At 50.5% G+C, this 6,000-nt stretch overlaps 1 protein-coding gene across 1 annotated transcript in view; it reads left to right on the top strand.

Moving 5' to 3' along the window:
• Window positions 1-256: 256 nt before the first annotated feature.
• SOX13 (SRY-box transcription factor 13) overlaps window positions 257-6,000 on the top strand; it is a gene marked incomplete at both ends in the record, with an annotated part of 28,097 nt that continues 22,353 nt past the window's right edge. The window contains one exon of the mRNA XM_079697848.1: window positions 257-312. The remainder of the gene's footprint in view (window positions 313-6,000) is intronic.

Genomic DNA, 6,000 nt, shown 5'->3' with positions numbered 1-6,000 from the left:
GAAGAGGGGGAGTGGGCAAGATGACCACCCTCGTGGAAAGAATGGTGCACAAGCAAAACAACCCCCTCTCTGCAAAAGAGCTGAGCTGGTGGAATTTAGCTCCGCGGCTGCGAGATCGGGGCAGTAGATAGAGCTCTGCGGGCGCCTGGGCTCTGTGTGTGCAGGTTGTTGTGTGGGGTCCCGGAAGACAATGGAGAGGGCAGGAGCAGCACCCGTGGCGCCCCCTCCACCAGGCTGGCCTCGACGCTTCCCTGGACTCATCACCAGTCCCCATTCCTGGACGCAAGCCCCCTTCCTCCATCCACTCCTCCCGTAAGTTGGTTTCATTCTTCCCTTGATTTCCCCTCATTCCCCTCCCAACTGTTTGGCTTTGACTAGAAGTAGCTACATTAGCCATTCTTCAAGGGGTCAGTGTTCCCCCAGGGGGCCAAGGTGCCAAAGGGCAGAGACCTTTGGTTGGTGGAGGACTTCTCAGGGTTAGGGGCGGTGGTGCCTGATCCCCGGGCCTCTGCTTCACGGCTGGGAGGAGCCCAGGCTGCTTCGGGGAGAGCGAACCAGCCAAGTGGCTGTTTCTCGCATCCCAACTATGTCCCCAAGCTTGGTGCCGTTGGATGGTTGTTGAAGGGCAGACTCTCTGGAAGGATAAGAAGCTTTTGTGGGAGTCTGGAAAGAGCCAGGGCAGAGAATGTAATGCGTTGGGTAGTGGGGGAGAGGGATGTTGGGCAGTGAGAGAATGGGCCTGGTTTCCAGCTGTGAGGATTGGACTATTATCTTATTATTATCCTCACACAGCTGACAGCCACTCAGTCCTGAGACGGGTTCCTTGTCCTCTGTTCTATGGGTTGACATCCTCTTGCCCGGCCAGCTCAAGGCTCTTGCCAGGGGTTCATGAAAGGATGAACTCTGAGATTTGATCTGGCATGGATAAGTTCATTAGGTGTGTATAGAGCACGTACTCTGGGCCCAGCACCAGACTCGGGGCTCCATTAGCAACCCCTGTGTCTTGCTAAGACAAATGTTAGTAGGGCTCCTCTGTGCCAGGTGCTGTAAGGAACAACGGGGACTAAGCCGAGAGGCTAAGGAGCCCTCGGGGGGCGGGGGGGCATTAGCTTATAGTTCAGTTAGGAAGAGACCTCCAAGGTCAGAGGGAGCCTTGAATGCAGGCCAAGGAGCTAGGACTTTGTTGACAGCGAGGAACCAGAGAGTGTCTCAGAGAACTTTCAGAATGGGTGGCTCATTCCTTCAGGCTGAAACTTCTCTCTCATTATCCTGCAACAAACTTCCAACAGAACCCTGTGCTTTTTCTTTCCATTCAAAGACATTTTTGCTGCCTTCGGGTCGTGCTGAACCATCTGGTAATCAGACAACTTCCCTTCCCCTGCAGGGCTGCGACTTCCCAGGGTGTGAGGCCAAGCCTGGCAGCCTGCGGAGGGGAGGTCCCTTTTCCTGGTCTGCCCTGACCCACACTCACCCCGGCTTTGGTCCCACAGGGGCTCAAGTGAGTGAGAGTGGCCAGCTTTCCTGGGATGTGCCATTCCTCGATGAATGAGCAAACTTATTTTGTTCAGGATTGATCAATATGAATCTCTGGATGTCTTTTTTTAAAGGCAGTGGTTTGATACATAGTTTTAACAAATAAGCTATTCAGGGATGAATAAGTTCTACCAATTCCTTATTATGTGAAGGCACTGGGTGTGTGTGTGTTGGGGAGGAGACCAGACCCTGCCCACAGGGAAGCTGTAATCTGTCTGGGGAGGTGAGACAGGATCATGGGAAATAGCTGCATTGTGGGAACGAGCCCTTTCGGCTGAGTTGGCCTGGGCACCAGGACTGCTGGCGACGTTTCTGTCTCCATGGGCTTGGTTTCGGAGGCTACGTACAAGGTGGAATGAGACAGATGCCAGTTTGAGTCCTGGCTCTGCTTCTTCTGAGCTGTGAGATTTCTGGCAAATACTAGAACTTTCTTAGAGCCTAGTTTTTTCACCTACAAAGTGGGAAAAGATGAATACCTACTTCCCAAGGTTAAAAGGATTCAGTGAAGTGATGTATATATTACAGTGCTTAGTTCGGGGCCTGCAGCATAGGAGACTCCAGTAAGTGGGAACTGGTATTAGTATCGCGGCCACTGTGGTGGTGGTTGTTAGGGCTTGTGCTGGGGTGGGACAGTGCGGCTCTCCTGGGGCCTGTATGGATGTGGGGCAGCTCCTCCCTTGGGTCCTGAGCATGGCCTCTGTGGGTCTGGGGAAGGGGGAGGAGCACCTCTCCAGAGTGTGGTGAGTACAGACTTGGTCGGCTCTGACACCTCTCTCGGCCTCCCACTGTATTCTTCCTTCAGATTTGGCACATAAATGTGCTGTGTGACCCTGGCCAAGTTACTTAACTAATCTGTGCTTCAGCTTCCAGAACTGTAAAATGCTGCTGACAGTCGTACCTGATACTGAGAGGATTAAATAAAAAGGGTTATATGGAAAGTGTTCAGACAGTGTCTGGCACAGGGGTGTGTGTCTTATCCAGGCATTTACTGCTGTAATTATTGCTGTGGTTATTCTGTTACAGGAGTGACCCATGCACTCAAAGAAACGAGGGAATGAGCTGCTGCCCCAAGTGTTCCAGGAGCTTGGAGCAGGGGTGGGGGTGTGGGATGGAGGTGGGCCGGGGCATGGACCCCAGTGCGTGGACCCGGCTCTGCTGGTGCTGGGGAGCAGCCCAGAAAAGGGGGTGAACTCTCTCACACACCAGCTGCAGGCAGGGTGTTGCCAGGTATAGAAGAAATGATATGGCTCAGAGTGCACTGCCTTTTGTCCTTTGCCCAGTGTTGTCCCTTAAACCGGTCACTAAGGGGACAGTTCTACACCAAGTAGAATGGATTTTTGCAAAACTGGTGAAATTCACGTATAAGTTGGGATCGCTTGGAAGCATGAAACCACCACATTCACCAAACCCAGCTGCTGGTGAATTTTAATAATTCATAGTAATAGACAGCCTTTAACTAACCTTTGGACTCTGGGCCCTTGGGAGCTGCCTGCAGGAACCCGGCAGGAAGTGGAGGCTGTCCCCCGGCACCCAGCCCCACAGCCGAGAGGGCTAATTGGGTTGGGAGTGCCTGCGGGGAAGCAGCCTTTTCTCCAAGGTCCTTGTGCTGTGGTTTTGGAGTCAGGTGGACCTTCAGTGGGATTTTGCTTCCACCCCTTAGCTTCAGATGCTTCAACTATAAAATGGGTTTTGTTGCTGCCAAAAATATCTGTGAGGTGCTTAGCTTGTTGTGCCCACTCGAAAAATGGCAGGTGCTGTCACGATCTTTCTGCTGATTTGGGCTGCAGCCTGAAGGTAGAAACCAGGGGCTTAGCAGCACTTATATTTCCGCAACATCAAAGACCTTGGACGCCCCCCCACCCCAACCCCAAGCTTAAAGTTTTATCTCTGAGAGAAGTAATAATTCATCCCATGTGCAAATGGAAAAACTGAGACCTTACAAGGTTGGGTGGTGTGTCTCAGGCCCCACAGTGAGTTACAGGCGTCCAAATCCCTTATACTTACATGGGGCTTTCTAAACCATCAAGTGTATTAAGTGCTTTGACATTTAGAAAATCACTACGTTGAGGCTCCAAGCAATCTGGTGGGGTGTATTTTGACTCCCAATTTACAGATAGGAAAGCTGAGGCTCAGAGAATTAAGACTTGCCCAGGATTGCACCTTGATTTTGTGGCAGAGCTAGGGCTCAAACTCAGACCTTCTGCCTCCAAATCCAGGGCTCATTTCCACGGTGCACTCAGAATTATCACGTGGGTCTGTGTGATCCTCTCTGCAGTAACTTTTCCCCTCCATACCCGTAGATCTGCTAGGTGGATAGTCATGAGCCAGGAGGGGAGAGGGTTAAATTCCTTCCTAAGCGAAGGAGCTGGTTTTGAGCTGGGCGCCTCCAGTGACCCCATCATTGACCCTCACCCCCTGGGTCAGGGCGACAGGCTGTCGGGGAAGGGAAGCCGAGCAGCTTTAATGGCCCTGTGCGGGCAGAGGGAGGGCCTAGGGAGGCAAGAGCAGGGGAGGGGACGCTCATCTCTCTTCTTCTTTGGACAAAGATGGACAGAGATGCCAGTGGCTTTTTTCAGTTTCCATAGAAAATCCCTAAGGTTCTCTTGCAGTAGAAGGCCATCAGCGTGGCCTGAACTCTTAATCAGGCCCTGGAGCACCGGCAGCTCTTAGATACTGGCAACGCTGGGATGTGTTCTTGGGTAAGTGCGAACTGGGATAGTTTTTACCGGTAAAGGTACCAGTAATAGAAAACGGAAATATCAAATGAACCTTAGGGCAGGATGGGACTTTGGTCCCAGCCTGTCATTCATTGAAGAGGAAAAGGATGATTCGAGTGGCCCACAGAAACCAGCACCTGTTCAGTAGTAAGTGGATGACTCTGGAAACTGGGAAGGCTGCTCCTTTCCCTCCTTCTCTCCCCAGGGGGCCCCACCGCAGTCACCCCCTCTGTTAGCTCAGACCTTCTGCTTTAGAGTCTTTGTTTGGATTATTGTCCCTCTGTCCTCCCCAAATAGACCTCAAGGAGGTCCAGAGCTGTAGAGTAACTGCCCAGGGTTGTTCAGCAAGTCGGGGGTGGGGAGGTGGGGAGAGAGCTGTTCTGGAAACCAGGCGTCGGCCGCTTTCCTTGAAACTGCCACCCTAAGAAGGACAATTGAGGCAAGGATTTCCGGGAGAGCCAAGAAACTGACTTAGAGGGAGTGACCGAAATCTCTTCCTCTATCCCCATCTTCCTGCCCCCAGATCCCTTTCCCTCCCTGCTGAGGAATCCTCAATACACCTGTCTCTGCATGGCAGGTAAAAGCCTTTCATTGTTCCTAGAGGTGAGGGAGGCCCTGAAAGGAAGGCCTAGCTGGTGGGGCGGGTCTGGCACTGTCTGGCTCTGGCCTTTTTAGACACTTCAATTAGTTACGTTAATTATGGCTTTGTGAGCAAGGGGTTCTCTAAAGGCAGCCAGTCTCCAGCCTGCGAGCTCCCTGACCCCTGGCCGGACATGAGTCCCCAGCCTCTGAGTCTGTGTTATGCTCTCACCTCTGCCTGTCTGCAAGATTAATGGTGCCATGAAGGTATAAATTATTAGCAGTTTCATTTTCTCCATCTTTTTTTTTGTGGTAGCATATACAATAATGAAATTTACCATTTTAATCATTTTTAATTGTATAGTTTGGGGGCATTAAGTACATTTACATTGTGCAACTGTCACTACTGTCCATCTCCAGAAGTTTGTGTCATCCCAAACTAAAACTCTGTATCCATTAAACAATAACTCCCCCTTTGCACCGCTCCCCAGCCCCTAGTAACCTCTATTTTACTTTCTGTCTCTATAAATTTAACTATTAAGTACCTCGTATAAGCAGAATCAAGAAATATTAGTTTTTTTATTATTTCACTTAGGCTTACTTCACTTAGCGTAATGTTTTCAAGGTTCATCCATATTGTAGCATGTGCCAGAATTTCCTTCCTCCGTAAGGCTGATAATATTCTGTTGTATATGTATACCACATTTTATTTTATCCATTCGTTCCTCCACAGGCACTTGGGTTGTTTCCACCTTTTGGCTATTGTGAATAATGCTGTATGAGCACGGGTGAGCAACATCCCTTCAAGGCCCTGCTTTCCCTCCTTTGGGTATACATACCCAGAAGGGGAATTACTGGATCATATGGTTATTCTATGTTTCAGTTTTTGAGAAACCACCATATTGTTTTCCACAGCAGCTGTATCATTTCACATTCCCACCAGCAATTGTCTGCATCCTTGCCAACACTTCTTTTTGCTTTTTCTTTTCTTAAAAACAGTAGCCATCATAAGGGGTGTGAAGTGGCATCTCATTGTGGTTCTCCAACTTTTTATGGGGAAGCCAGGCCCCGAGAAACGCTGAGATGTGTGCTCCCCATTGCAGAAGCAGTCAGGCCCTGGGCCCACGCTTCCGGGCCTCTGTCACAGCCTCCATGTTCCGTCCTGTACTCC

The sequence above is a fragment of the Hyperoodon ampullatus genome (assembly GCF_949752795.1).
Source record: "Hyperoodon ampullatus genome assembly, chromosome: 2".
Taxonomy (NCBI): Eukaryota; Metazoa; Chordata; class Mammalia; order Artiodactyla; family Ziphiidae; genus Hyperoodon; species Hyperoodon ampullatus.
Note: the sequence above shows the minus strand (reverse complement) of the source record. Positions and strands in the feature narration are given on the sequence as shown.